Raw genomic sequence first — 16,419 nt, 5'->3', positions numbered from 1 at the left:
GGAGTGCCTGATGTACAAATAAACTCTTGCTATCGGATAAATAGTAGAAAAAATAGAAATAAGGATCCTGTTATTGTTGTATTTGATAGTTTGAAGCAGCGGAATTCCGTCTACTTTAATAAAAAGAAATTAAAAGGTTCAAATGTAGTCATAACCGAAGAATTGACAAGAAGCAAATACGATTTAATGGTGTTTGCTAAAGAAAAACTTGGAAAAACGAATACGTGGACTATAGAGGGAAGAATTTACTCATGGATAAATGGCAAAAAAATCCTTATTCAGAGTGAAGAAGATGTAAGAAAGTTATGTTGAGCCAGAGCAGCGACCTGAAAATTGTTTATATATTTCTCATTATTTCATTATTTTTAGCATAATTTATATATATTTTTTTTCCTAATTAGGGTAGACAATTAATTAATCTTAAAGGACAGTAAAGAAATAGAGAGAATTGGGGATGGATCAGTATATTAGGGATGTTAGAATTAAAACTTTAGATACTTATACTGTATATAATATTGTAGAATATGAGGATATTTTAACAAAAAAAAATTGCAAAAATTCATTCAAGGTGTTTAACCACAATATACGAAGCATTGCAAAGAATATGGATGAGCTAGAGATTATATTAGAACAATTCGAAAATAAATTTGATGTAATAGTTTTAACTGAAACGTTTAAGGTTGAAAATACAGGTATAGGTAAATGGGTATAGTTTAATATATAATGAAGGTGATATAAACAAAAATGATGGCGTGATAATATACATACGTGATAATTTAAAGTACCATACCAATATCATAAACATTAACCAACTTAAAGTCATTGAAACAAATGTAACTGTAAATAATGAAAAAATTATTCTTACGTCAATTTATAGACCACCATCTACTGATATTAGAGAGTTTTTAGATAGTCTTGGGCGGTATTAAGTGGCATCAAAATTTCTTACTGATTATCATTTCATTTTGGGTGACATTAACATTAACATATTAGATGAGGATGATCAGTTGGTGTCTGACTATTTGAACATACTTTATGAATTTGATTTTGTTTCAACAATAAATGGAATAACAAGAGATGCTTCAGGAACTTGCTTAGATCATATTTTTGTAAGAAGTAAAAATTATGAATTATCCAATAATTTGTGTGCCCCCTGTATTTATAAGTCTGCACTCACTGATCATTCATCGACAATTCTACATTTGCAACAGGGTGGCATTGGGAAAGACTATTCGGGACAGCAAATTCAAAGTTTGTATACGAAAACTATAAATTATAATAACTTAAAACATTCTTTAAAGCATTATGACTGGACTACATTCTATGATATTCAAGATACAAATAAATTAGCTGAAACTCTTATGAAAGTAGTGAAAACAAATATAGATACTAATACTCAAAAAATTAAAATAAATGCCAAAAACAAACATCGAAAACAGTGGATTACAAATGGTCTGGTAAAATCTATAAACAAGAAAGACACACTTTATAAAGAACATAAAAAAACACAAATGATTTATTTAAAAAACATGAATTTATTAATTATAAAAACAATTTGACAACACTGATCAGAACAGCCAAACGTAACTACTACCAAAATAAAATTGATGCATCTAAACATAATTCAAAAATTCTGTGGAACACTGTAAATGAACTCACAGGCAAAACAGAAACAAATAACAGTATGACAGAAATACATAATGTTCAAGGAAACTCTATCACTGATTCTTTTGAAATAGCTACGGAATTCAATAACTATTTTTCCAATGTAGGACCAGAACTTGCTAATAAAATACCGCGGACTTCAAATTGTAAACATTCTTACAAATCACTACCCCATTCAATTTTCTTGGAACCTGCAACAGAAGAAGAAGTTATTAACACAATAAAATCTTTAAAAAACAAAAAATCACCGGGTTACGACGAAATTACCGCAGAATGTTTGAAGGAAATTGCAAATGAGATTGCAACACCACTGTGTTATTTAATAAACAATATTATTTATAAAGGTGTATACCCTTCTTGTTTTAAATTATCAATTGTAGTCCCTTTACATAAAAAAGGAAGTAAAACTGAACTTTCCAATTATAGACCTATCTCCCTGATTTCTAACTTTGCAAAAATATTTGAAAAAATTTTGAAAATTCGTATAACAAAATACTTAAATAAATACAATTTAATATCAGAACATCAATTTGGGTTCAGGGAAGATAGGTCAACACAAGATGCAATCTCTTTTCTGACAAGCAAAATTTATAAATCACTAGATACAAACAAAAAATCGTTATGCATTTTCTTGGATGTTGCAAAGGCATTTGACACAGTGTCTCATAATAGGATGTTGGAAACTTTACAGGATTTAGGTTTCAGGGGCAGTGTTTATAATTTGATGGTAAGCTATTTAGCTGGAAGAAAGCAAAAAGTCAATATAAATGATAAATTAAGTGAAGAAAATTTAATAACATATAGTGTGCCGCAAGGTACGGTTCTAGGGCCTACTCTGTTCACCATTTATATTAATCATTTACTTACCTTGAATACTGAAGGTTCCATTATTAGTTTTGCAGATGACACGGCTGTTTTTTATCAGAGTGAGTCATGGGCTGACCTACAACAAAAAATTAATCAAGATTTTATTCACATTATAGACTGGTTTGATTATAATTTATTAACTGTTAATTACTCAAAATCGTGCTTTGTTCCATTTAGTTGTTATGAAAATGGTTTACCAGATTTTAATGTTGTACAGTTACATGTCAACAATAAAATAATAGAAATAAATAGAGTTAGATATATAAAATATTTAGGTATAACAATTGACGATACTATGAAATGAAATATACATATACAAAATGTAATTAAAACATTAAGGCCTATGCTATATAAAATAAAATTTCTGAACCGATACTTAGACTCACCTGTGATAAAGATTGTATATTACTCTCTGGTTGAATCTAGGCTAAATTACGGAATATTGGGATGGGGTGGAGCCGCAAACTGTCATTTGTCCAAACTTGAGACTCTACAAAAAAGATTCCTAAAAATAATATTTAAAAGAGACATGTTGTATCCTACAAACCTTCTTTATCAAGAGGCTAAAATATTTGATATTAGTCAGTTGTACTACATACAGTTAGTGTATTTTCAATATAAACATAAACGTCACGATTATATAGACCACGTACATAACACTAGAAATAAAGTAAAAAATTGATCAAAACAGAACTGACACTCAAAACAATTGGTCATCGAAGTCATTTGCATTCAGCTAGTCGAGCCTATAATATACTTTCGGAGTCCATTCGATAGGCAGAACATTTTAAAAAATTTAAAGAATTAATTAAAAAATTCGTTTTGTACGAACGACATCAAATTAATTTGTTACTAAGAGCCTGACGTCCTAGTAACATAGTATGTTGTTCTTTTTTTTGTATTGGCAAATCCTGTTGTTTGCAATGGTTTGTAGTTCTTTTTGTTTATTATTATTTTTATTAACTACTACATACAAAAGTTTTATTTACTGTCTAGATTATTTTTTCTGTATTTCTTTTTTGTTTGTAGTTTATTTCATAAAATACGTATATTTTTTAATCGAAAATTTTGGTAGTTTCATCGCATACAAGCTCTGCTTTCGCGATGTTTTGTGTTGGTGTTTATTTGTATTATTATTTGTTTATTATTAAATTATAATTATTATTATTATTATCATTTTTATTGATACCAATATTGACATCCTCTATATTACAAATATAACACATAGATTTTCGAGGTATAGGACCATCATTAACATCCGAATCTGAATTTTGATCAGGGTGGTGTTCATAACAATATCTATGTTTCATTATATCGATGTCATCTTGTAGATGTTTAGGTAACTTTTCCCAAACATATGCAATCTCATGTGCAACACATGCAAGTATCACTTCCTTGGGCATATTTGCAAGCATCACTTTATCCATTTTTTTCAAGGTACCATATTTTGAAAACATTCTAAGTGAAAACCCCATTCCCTTGATAGCCTCCCGATCTAGTTTTGATATTGTATCCATTTCTATTTGGAAAATTATTCAGAGAGAAACTGTAAGCACAAGTGACCACAGAGAACTGTATTAAATTTCTGTTGACGATCATAGTTATATTTGATTTTTACATTCGAACATTTTCGAAAGAATCGAGTCAATTCCAATGGTGGGGGTAGATCCCCAAAACTATCGAAATATGCGACTTCTTTCCCCCATTTTTTATATGCCACCCAATGTGTTCCTGGTCCACTTATTCCATCTAAATTAACAATGGTTCTCTCGTTTTGTCGTGGACCTGAAGAGGGTAATGTGTCACGCATAAAAACACCACGAAAATGTGGAATTTTCATTTTTTGTGCATAATAACTGAGATCCAGATCAGTAAGAGGCCTCTGAGGTAGGGGTTCAATTAGTTTTTTGTTTTGTTTGCGGCTTTGTATGGTTTTAAATAAAGTCCTAAACCTTTACGGTACGGTTTGAGGTATATTCCACTTCCGCTTTTGCCCAATGCTACAGCCTCCATAGTTTTATTGTGGCGATTGGCTTCCATTAAAGCCGCTCTGCTGGCTTTTGCCGAATTCACGGCCTTGGTGATACCAGCAGCGGCTCCCGCTAAACTCCCTGGTGCGGATAGTCCAGCAAAAATTGGTATCAATGGCAAAAGTCCACCGATCTTGGGAACAGGAATTATGCGTGGTGTGCGGATTTTCTTCTTTCCACCGGCAACTTTAAGGTATTTACGTGCCGCCTGCAATGCCACAGTGATAGCTTTTTCGCTATTATTCGTCACAAATTGATCCCCACCAGCTTTCTTCAATACATTTAGCACTTTATGGACTATCCCAGCACCAAATGCAACTTTTCTATTTTATTTTTCTTCGTTTGTTTCCTCTTACTATTTTTCTTATTGCTGCTACAACCCATGCCCATATGTCTTTTTGTTTCCATAATGTTGGTGACAAGTAATGCAGCTGCTCTTTCCACAATCTGTTTAAATCTGTTTAAAATCTGTTTTTTCGTTAATCAGCTGCCGACCCCATACGAACGACAACTCTCAGAAGTTGAGAAACTTGTGCGAGCTAAGGACTAACGAGGTCTTACCTTTTAACGTGTGATTCCTAACACGGTAACAATACTCGCGTCCTTCGATTTAACCCTATCCCAAGCGCTGTATTCAAGTTTTTTGTCGGCTAAATGTTTTACTGCAAGATCGGATGGATACTTAGAATATTGAATATCGTGTTTTTTGCATTCAATATCTAATTTATTGATTCCAGGATCGTTGCGAGCTAAACGTTGTTTCAGTTTTGTACCCGGTCCACAGTATTGATAACCTCCGGGTAGATGTAATTCGAAAGAAAGTTTGTTTATTAAATCATTAACAAAACCACAACCTCTTTTAATTTTATGATAACTTTCAATACGTCCGTATCGTTTGATGGTACACATTGAAATGAATAAGCTAATAACATTTATATAGTCTCCAACCACGGCACGATGCGCATTGTAAAACAGAAAGAAAAGTTTGCTGTAGATAATCTAGATGAGAAATTCGGGTGTGGATTGAATGGACAGAGGGTATTCATACATGGTCCGCTACTTCCATCATCAGTTCGAGGACTCATTATAGGACCTTCGAATTGTGGAAAGACGTTCTAATATAGCGATACTTTCGTCGTATCGTTTACCATCATCAGCATCAAGAGTACCGATGCTGATGATTTTTCCAATAACATTTATCATACCTCTTTTAATACGGATATGGGGTTGGAGGTTTTCTAATTTCTTTTTTGTCATATCAATAAGATATTCGGTTCTGACTAGCAGGCTGTATGCTAATCCATGATAGGAAATTGGGTTATTAATTGTTCTCTTATCAAAATTATTTTTGATTATTTGGAAGTAGTCGTCTAGTTTGTTTAATTGTTTTATTAAAGAGCTAAGTTCTATGTAATATAAAAATGTATGTTTGCTGTATATAATTCTTGCATTTCCCAGCTGTATGGGAAGGATAGGGTTGGTTATAGGGGTTATTTGAATATCGTCACTTTGGACTCGGAGCACGTGAAGTAGAAGGTATAGCGTTATCAACACGTGTATCTTCATGTTCTTTTACTCCCTGTAACAAAAGTTTTTTTGAAATTTTCGGTTTTCTGGCTATTGTTTTGTGGTAGGTGCCTTTATTTGTTTTGAGTTTTATATCGGTCTCTTCAATAATTTCAGTTTTCTTAAATTTCGGTCGATCTTCATTTCGCGCCTTTGTTCTAATATACGCAACTTGTTGATTTGCAAACTCTGAGGGTTCATTTCGTTGGGTATTTCTGTTTTCAATGACTTTTTCTTTAGTAATTTGGTTGGAATTTTGAATAGATTGATACAGTTTTTTGACATTTTCTTTGTGTTTTTGAACGTAATCGGAAACAATTATACGATCATTTAAATCAAATGGGTCTGTGTTATTAATGTGACCTTTAATTACTTCGAAAGGTGTAAATTTGGTAACACTATGTATTGAATTATTATAGCCAAGGACAGCTCTTTTCATCAGCTGTTCAGGTGTGAACGATTTTCCTTCTTCCTTTAAGCATCGATAATGCTCAATCAGTGTTGAATGAAATCTTTCAACTGGTGAATTAGAATTACTGTTTTTTGAAGTTGTGTAATGCAGCTCAATGTTATAAATTTTACAAAAGTTTTCTAGATCTTTATTTTTGAATTCGGTGCCTGAATCAGCGGTTATTTTGAGTGGTAAACCGTGATGGGTAATAAAATTGAGTAGATTTTCGACTACTAAAACTCCGGTTAAGGATTTTAATGGATATGCCTGACCGTATCGTGAAAATGTGTCGATAATTGTTGAAAAAGTTTCGTTTGAAATTTTGAATGTATCTTTGTGAACATGCTCAAATGGCTTAGAAGTTGTAGGTGTTAGGTTGAATTTAATTACAGGAGGATTCCGATCGTATTTGTTTTTCTGACATGTTTCGCAATTATTAATATAATTTTGTATGTCTTCTGCCATTTTTGGCCAATAAAATCGTGAACTGAGGGATGTCCTCATTTCATTTATACCTCTATGGCATGTTTTCTTAACGTGATAGCATTTAAGTTTCTCTTTCTGTTCTTTCGATGTTTCTACATCCTCTAAGAATGTTGGACAATGAACAATTTTGAATGAAGAATTCTTGAGTAAATTTTGGATTGTTGTATTGAACATTTGTGAGACTGCTGGGTTTTTAAAATGGAAGGCAAATGTTTGTTTTGGATCGATATATTCTTTAATAAGTTTAACAATATTCTCGCTCAGATTTTTAGAGGGTATGGTAATATAAGATCGCAAATTCTTGAATACCTTTTCTATTCTACATTTAAGTTTTTCTATGTCACCAATAGCTACAATTATTTGATTTTTATATGTATTAACTGGTCTTTCTGAAATGGGAATTTGAAAGACAGGGTCTTCGAGAGAAGTGTGAAGGGTTTGTGAATTCGATGTTTTTTCGATTTCGTTTAATTTTGGGGGAACAATTTGAATATCAGATAATATGTTAATTTGTTTTTTCGGTTCTTGCGGTTCCAGGACTTCATTGAGAACGTCGTTGTCTAAGACTGGAATATTAGCGTTATTCAAATAGATGTCGATAAGTTCGTTTATGTCTCCAGGATCATTTTGAACTGAAAGTGTTTCGATAGCATTTGTTTCTTCCTTGTTCATGTGGTCTGGACGTATCAAATCAGCGATATTAATTTCGGTTGCCAATTTAGGTGAGTCCGTCCCTGTATTTTCGAAAGTTTCGTAAGAATACATTTCGAAAGTAGAGGATTGAAAGCTCTCTACAGGAAGCGGTTGTATCAAGTTCACTGATATTGTTCTATCGGTGGGGTTTTGTACTTCCATAAGGGCGTAACCATTTTTTGAAGTTGTCAATATTTGCGGAATGAAAAGATCATTAAGTGTTCCCTCAAGGGTAAGAATTTTACCTTCAGGAACTGTGACAGGCAGATATTTAAGTACTCTTTCTTGTGGGTTGACAGAGAAAGAAAAACTCGTATCTGTAGACTGTCTGAACTCGAAAGGAATTTCAACATGATTTCCTATCAGTCTCTTATTCACAAGGTCTATATTCAGATGCATATTTATCAAGTCTGATAATCCTAAAACTCCGTCAAAGTAATCGTGGAAGTCGAATAAAATAAAAGTAATTTCATAGTTTGTGTGGAACTCTGGAAAAGCAGGTATCGAGGCTTGGTACCTTACTTTCTGACTTCCTAAAGCCGTTTTGATAATAGTATTTGAGTGATAAATTTTGTTTGGGAATAATTTCTCAATAATAGATGGTTTAATAATCGATCTTGAACTTCCAGTATCGATTAGTAGTTTAATAATTTTATTTTTGTGACTAACTTCGACATAAGGTAAAGCATTGTTACAAAATGCATTGATTTCAGCTAAGTATGATCTTCGAATTGGGTTGTTAAATGAAAATTTCCAGTTTCATCACAATCTATGTCGCTTAAGTATTCATTCTGAAAATTTGGTTCGTTTTCTAAATAAATGGCATTTTCTGAAGAGTATGCTTCTTCACTGAGGCTCGGATTATCATAAAATTGTTGATCTGTATCATTATATTGGGGAAATTCATCGTATTCGTTAAAAAATAATTCTTCAGATATAAAATTCGGTTTTTGACTTGCGGTAAACATTTTTTGAGGGTTTCGGTAATTATTAGGGTTCCTAAAAGTGCTGTTTTGTTGGGAAAAAGGTCTTTGAGACATTTTTGTTGGGTTTCTTGATGTAGTTGACATGGGTTCCGGTTTCGGTAATTGATTAGGTGGAATATTTTTTGGTTTAAAAACATTCTGAGGAGATCCAAAAACTTCTCGGTTTGTAGGGTATCTTTGCGGTGGTAATTGTCTAGGTTGGATATTAATTGGTTGGCTAGGCCAATTAGGTCTAGTTGAGAATTGTGGATTGAAAAAATGTTGTTCATTTTTTGAAAAATAATTTGGGTTAGAGAAATTTTCGTTTTGAAAATTTTGTCTTTGAGGTTGTATGAATCTAGGGCCATTTTGGTTGACGTTTGGCATGATGGATTGTCTGCCGAAAGTATTGAACTTTGGTTTATAATCGTTTAACGAACCATACATTTTTTCAAAATTTTCGAACTCGTTTACGTATACCATGGCATCTTCCAGTGAGGCTGGCTTTTTGAGATGCATATTATTTCTCAAAATACCAGGACAACCAGCAATGAAAGTACTGAGGGCTACTTTATCATAGTGAGTTGTTTGGTAAAGTTTTTCTTCTGGAGTTAAGTCTGGGTTGTTACTGACTCTTTGAACTACATTACTTTTGATTAATTGAATTCTACTACCGAAAGTCATTAGGTCTTCTCCTCTATGGGGTCGACTTCTAGTTAATTTTTGAACTAAACAGTCCAAATCTCTCCTATCCGAAAAACATTGTTTCAGAGCAGATTTTAAGGCATCCCAAGTATTAAGTTCGGTTCTGTTACCAACCATATACTCGGCTTTACCTGTCAATTTTTCTTGAATACATTCAAGAACGTGTTCATTAAGTGAAGCATCATTAAACACATCGTACGCGTTAACTATAGCATCGCATCTACTGATAAATTTGTTCAATGTATTGCTATCACCATCAAAAGTTTTTAAATTGTTTATTCTAGATTTGAAAAGGTTCCAATTTATTTGAGTTGATTGGGGCGGAACTGGTGGAACCATTGTGGGTTGAAAAGTATTATCAAAATTTTCAGTATTATTTGCTGAACTTTCTTGAAATGATAAACTATTCAATCGTGATAAAATATCTTCAATTTCACTCATAAATAAATAATTGTTTTCTCAATGAATAGTTTCTTAAAATTACTCGTCTCGAATAGACAACAATTTGTTCGCAATGAACGGTACTATATATCTTCGCCGAAGTCCTTATACAGAGGGTTCGTGAAGGCAAGAAGGAAATATTTGGCACTTACTTGTAAGTTCCAGTTCCTTCTCCGTTGATTCCTTGCAGCTTCCCTGGGGCTCTGTCGTCTCCTTGTCCGCTCGTTCTGGATGGTCCTCGAAGGATTCTTGTTGAATTTGTGCTGAAGGGGTTGAAACTCCACGACGCAAAAAGTTCGTTTTCACGCTGCACAAACCCTACCGACTGCGCCAATTAAATGATTTGAATGAGAAAATAACTTTTTAAAAAGAATTTATTTTACAAACTAGAGACGACTGTCTCTTGCGAGAGCTACAAACAGAATGATAATTAATATAATGTTAACTGGATGCTAACTGCATGTCGAGATAAGGGATTCCTGGAATATCTCTTACTCAGCTGAATCTCCGTGTGAATGGCCGTGTCGTGGGAACTATGACCACGTAACTCGATGTAACATTCAAACAATTCCAATTGATGTGTGTTAAATGCTGGGAGGACCAATATGGATTCCTAGTCATTGATAAGGACAGAAAAATAGATGAAGGTAGATATCGCAAAGGATTCGATAGTTTTATATATCCATGATCTTGCTATTCAAACTTATTCGATCACTGAATATTGTAGAGGTCACTTCATCAGCGAATTGAGCTTTAATTCAAAAAGAGCATTGTGAATACGAAAAATGATTCTGATAATAAAAACAGGGAAATGAATTTGAAACGTCAACTAGTAGAGAAAACAGAAGCTGTCAGGCAGAAATTCAACTCTATCAAGAATGATAATATTGAAAATCGTACGACACTTGAAAAATTATATGAGCCCATAACGAAACCGTTTAATGTTTTATCATCAAACGCTACTTCGAAATCATCAATATTATCGTCAAACCATGGAAATGTTCAATCTACTTCAAATTATCCCATGAGTACTCCAATAGGAAGAAAACAATCTTTTGGTAGTGTATCATCTGTGAATAGTGACACGAGCACACTTCAAGACGATATGAGAACAACTCTATTCGAAACACCATCATCGTCCCACATCGATTCCTCGGATCATGACTCCTCACCTAATATGAATGAAAGTCGTGATGATGTTTTGGCGAAACATTTAAATAATGTAAAATCTAGAAATCCAGCATATGATGGAACATTTGGGGTACGTATGGATCCTATAACACAAAAGCTGAAAATGGGAAGTCTAGTGGTACATTTCAAAGATGGAAACATTTCATTTTGGGATGCTGATAAAGTGAAAAAATATGAATGCGCAGGTAGTCCAGACTTGTATGATATGATCTTTTTGAAGAATCCGCAAGATATTGATAATGAAGAAACTCGTCAAGTATATTTCAAAATATTGAAAATAACGAATGCTCCATATAAACAATATCATCTGAAGAATGGTTTTAAAAACACAAATTCTAAAAAATTTCGTGAAGTTATCAAACTTCTATTAGACTCACGACAATATCCAATAAGAATTAGAAGTGAAATTGGTGGAGCACTCAAACGAAAGAAAATGGAGAAAACAATAATTCTAAACCTGTGAATTATGTGTACTGGAATTCACCGAAAGAGTTAGTTGCTCGTCTACGACTATTGGTAGCTTCAAAGTCGGCTGGGCATAATGGACATGACAATGAAATAATTTCGATAATTGAAGAATTACGTGAAGAAGGTTTAATATATTGATATATCCAAAAGTAATGATCACTATCATATCACCATTCAATGCAGTAACATTATCAACTTTTCCCTTTAATCATTTTTGAAATAGAATGACTAATGAAATAAGTCGTAATTTTCGTAGGAGAATAACCACCATCAAAGGTTTTGCAGATCTATGGCAAATAGATCTAGCTGAACTACAACCATATGCAAAAAGTAATAAAGGATATCGATATATACTTGTAGTGATTGATTCTTACTCAAAATAGATAAAACAGGCAGTACAATAACTAATGCAATGAAACATGTACTGAAGGATGCCAAATTTTCCCCCAAACATATACAAAGCGATCAAGGGAAAATTTTTTTTAATAGAAGCTTCTCATCTCTCATGCGAGACTATAATATCAATCATTATTCAACTCTACAAGGAATTTTCGATGAGAGGTCACCACAAATGGCTTGATATTCTTCCAAGTATAACTAGTAGATATAACAATAAAGTTCATCGTACAATAGGTATGGCACCCATCAATGTTGATTCAACAACAAAATTGAAATTCAAAGGTATCAAAGGAATTGGAGGAAATCAAAGTAAACCCAAATTCCAATTGAATGATATTGTACGTATAAGCAAATACAAAAATATTTTTGAAAAGTCTTACACTGCGAACTTTACCACGGAGCTCTTCAAGATTGTTAAAATTAATAAAACCACCCCCACCACCTATAATCTTGAAGATATGAATGAACAACCTATTAGAGGATGTTTTTACGAAGAAGAGTTATTACGGACCAAAAATCCTGACGTATATTTGATTGAGAAGGTATTGAAGAAAAGAAAAAATAAAGTATATGTGAAGTGGTTGGGCCTTCCTAGCGAACAAAATTCTTGGATTGATGAATCAAATATGGTTTGAATGTATCTACTATTGTATTTATGAATAAAGTAATGTTGAAGTTCATTATTGTTTTCATTTCAATTATAAGTATGCGAATTGAAAAATATTGCAGCGGTAAACGTTGCCCCAGCCATTTGCAACGTTCTGTGCATACCAAACCAAATTAATTGTATACTCCATTCCCGCTTATATTTTTCAACTCACGATATTGAAAACACATTGTCATTCCCAAAACTAATCGCCGTCACTTTGAAATGCACTCTCCAACTCTTTTCGCCAATTATCTCCCACTGATAATGCCGTCTCATAAAGTTGAGTCGACTCCTCAAGCTCTGCCTGAGCTTGCATTCTCGAACGTTGATTGAATTAATTATCTTTAACAATGTTTGAACGGAGTTCATCTGCATCCGTACACATTTTAGCCAATTCAACCTTCGCTAATGCAATCTTAGCATCTAATGCTTGAAGAGTTTCCTTATTAGCATTAATAGCCCGCTCACTCTTTTCAAGTTCAGCAGTAGCCATTTGCGCCTTCACAAGTCGGCATTTTGCTTTCTTTTTCATTCCTCCAAACTGATGTAGAGGACTGAAAGAAGATAGCGATTCAGCTTTCAAATCACCCTTCATTTCTTCAGGTGAACCTTTTGGCTTCCTCTTCGATCTGTCACTTTTCGTTGTGGGTTTTTTCTCTCGCACAACACTTTTCGATTGTTTCTTTTCTCTGAAGTCAGTGACAATCGATGAAGATGCATTAGTAACCTTCCTCTTGATTGTTCTAGATTTCTTATCAACACCAAGAGGAAGGGTAGATGAAGGGTGTTTGAGTGGTGATGATTGCGTAACGATTGGATTTTCAATAACAATTTGCTCATTTGGTTCCGGCACATTTGCGAAGTTAACAAAGTCGTTAATATCAAAATCATTTATCGAATCTTGACTCGATAAATGTAATACTGGAATATTTTCAAAATCAGTGTGATCGATATCCACAAGTAGTGAACCATCTTCAGCAATCAACAACGGCATAGAGCTCATGATAATGATTATTTACGTCTGAGGAATGATATGTAATAGCAATAGAATGTGAAAAGGAAAGGTGATGATGTTACTGATACTTCACCTTTTATAGAAGAAAATGAACAAACACATGCGCTCTTCTATCAACTAGCCCACTCTTTCATTGACTAGCACATGCGCTCTTGCATGCACTCTTCCATCAACTAGCCCACTCTTTCATTGACTAGCACATGCGCTCTTTCACTAAACTGTTCACGCATGTGACGATCTTTGTCATTCAAGAGGAACACTTTGTTGCATGCATTTCAAAACGTGAGAAAATAACACAAATAGATTCAAAATAATATATTTATTATTAACAGAAGACAATGACATTATTAAAACAAAAAAATTAAAAGTGTTGATGTGTCTCCGTCGTTGTAGAATGTTCTTTGATTCTTCTCCTCAATATTTGTTGATCATGTGTCAGACAGCAACATTGAAGGAAATGAATTCTCCTATTGGGGTAGAGTTGACCAACCTTCTCACACAGATCCCAAGTACTTATACATGAAGTGCATACATGATTCCAACAATTCGTTGTGTATGTATCACAACGCAAACAACGTAGCAGCGGAGCTGGGATAGCAGCACATGTAGCACAAATATTTCTACGTATACCCATATTATTGGATATTATAGGTTCGGAACACTTCAGGCACTGTAACTGTTGCTGACGATATTCAATTTTTTGGCCGCTTCGGTGGATGTGATGGAGGCGACAGCTGAATCCGCGACATACAACCATTGCACATACCAGTGCAAGGATTAATTGTTTCCTTAGGTCTACTTATTTGGCAAAAGTAGCACACAATAGCCCCCACTATCATCATTGGGTAGACACACACTTTTGGTTTTTCATCCCACTCTTTTGGAAACGGCATTTTTACTAATTCGTTTAAAAATAATAAGAGATGACTTATAGAAACTCTGACTGCTCTCTCTTACAACGACATTCTCTATTTATACAAATCAACATCATGTGAAAGTATAGTGGGGAAACTTATCCTTCTCTCCCACTCAAAACGAGTCAAGTGGTAGTTGGGAGTCGTACCAGTTCCACTTCCTATTCAATCATATGAGTCGACTTACCATCCTGAAGTTCATTCATTCACTCTACAACTGTGAGCAAACAAGTGTGAGCAAACATCAAGATGAATTCTGGAAAAATAGCTGCTGCATTAAATAACATATCTGCTATTGATGAAAATGATTGGATAGACGAGTCAGATGATGAGGATGTCAACATTCCACTAGAGGAAGTGATAGTTGAAGAAGAGGATATTGGAGTCGATGAAGATGTGATAGATGAAGTTGAAAATGAGGCCAATGAAGATGATGACGTGGTGGAATTTGAGGGGGTTGTGGATGGAGAAGAAGACGATGAAGGGATTGTAGCTGATTCTACTGAAGGAGATGGTGCTTTGAGGATCGGTATGCGAATGCTCAATGTCAGTGAGACATTAGAAGATCCATTGGATTTATATTGTGCAATGGATGCATACGTGTTGATCAGCACAATTGATGGTGGTAACAAGAAACTATGTTGGTGCTGCTTTCGTTTTAATTCACACAGAAATAACAATGGAGGGTGGTATCATCATGTCAACCCCCACAATACCGTCTCTATTATGGAAATGGGACAGAATTGGTGTGATGCTTGCGAGAGGCCCCTAACAAACTTCACCCGAGTGTCGACATGCATTATATGTAACAATGTCAAACCTGTGGCACAATAACCGTGGACCTACTGGTCAAAAAAAAAACAGCCCTTTTCAGGGCTACATAATTCACACAAACAGTAGTAGTAAAATTCACAGATTATGTGACAAATGACTACTTTGACTAAAAAAGTCGAAGTTAGGATTTTGTTAATCATTGAATATCTGTGCATATGATGAGTACTTCTTTGACTGAAAAGTCGAAGTTGGGAATTTGATAGTCATTGAATATCTATGCATATGATGAGTACTACTTTAAATGAAAGTTGAAGTTGGCATTTTGTCAATCATTGAATGCATATAATGATGAGTACTACAGAGTGGGATGATGGTACTTTAACATGCATTTTGTTTGTTTGAGACTATAATGTTAACATAATGTTAACAATGGTATTAACCTGTTTCTGTTTGGAAGTATAATGATATCTCTGAAAAGAGCTGTTTTTTTTGTTTCAGTCTTCAATTGTAGCCCTGAAAAGGGCTGTTTTTTTTATCAATCCATGCAATGGTATGGACTAATGCTCCTCATCATCATCAGAAACAATAATGATGGTGTCGTCATCTGAATCAGATGATATACTAATGATATCGTCCTCATAATCATCTGAATCAGATGATATACTAATCACATCGTCCGCATAATCATCTAGATTGTTGTCGTCAACAGCCATTTCAAACTCTACATCTACTTCCTCCTACATACCTTGTTCTACTCGTTCTGGGAAATCATCAGGAAGATCATAGATTCGCTGCAGGAATTGAGCGAAGGTTGTACTGAAATGATCGGACGTTGAATCTATTTCATGTACCTGGACGGGTCCTGTACTAGACATTGTGGAAGAATGATGTAGAACTGGGATTGATACTATATTTATATTGGAAAAAATAAAACGAAGGGGGTAAAGTGTAAATGTAGAACAATTCATTGTTTGATATTCGGAAACATCAAAAACGACGATCTTCGTAAAACTCTGAGCGATTATTATGAGAAATTCTAAGTGATTATTATGAAAAAAAAAAAGTAATAAGGGCGCGGGGAGAAGACACTGCCCCAGCCTCGCAGTGCCTCGTGTACACCAACTAAAAAGTGTGTACTCC

General features: G+C 34.1%; 1 long non-coding RNA gene across 1 annotated transcript; it reads right to left on the bottom strand.

The window, feature by feature from the left end:
- Positions 1-1,515: 1,515 nt before the first annotated feature.
- On the bottom strand, positions 1,516-3,288 carry LOC141480361 (uncharacterized). Its single transcript, XR_012464296.1, has 3 exons — positions 2,919-3,288; positions 2,533-2,608; positions 1,516-1,856 (listed from the first exon to the last, which is right to left on the bottom strand). It is a non-coding gene; the product is annotated as an uncharacterized lncRNA (long non-coding RNA).
- Between the last annotated feature and the right edge of the window lie 13,131 nt (positions 3,289-16,419).

Source organism: Leptinotarsa decemlineata, unplaced genomic scaffold (assembly GCF_025532065.1).
Source record: "Leptinotarsa decemlineata unplaced genomic scaffold, Ldec_3_MD MMD2_P_RNA_scaffold_7, whole genome shotgun sequence".
In the NCBI taxonomy this organism is placed as follows: Eukaryota; Metazoa; Arthropoda; class Insecta; order Coleoptera; family Chrysomelidae; genus Leptinotarsa; species Leptinotarsa decemlineata.
This window is presented reverse-complemented; position numbering and strand designations above follow the sequence as displayed.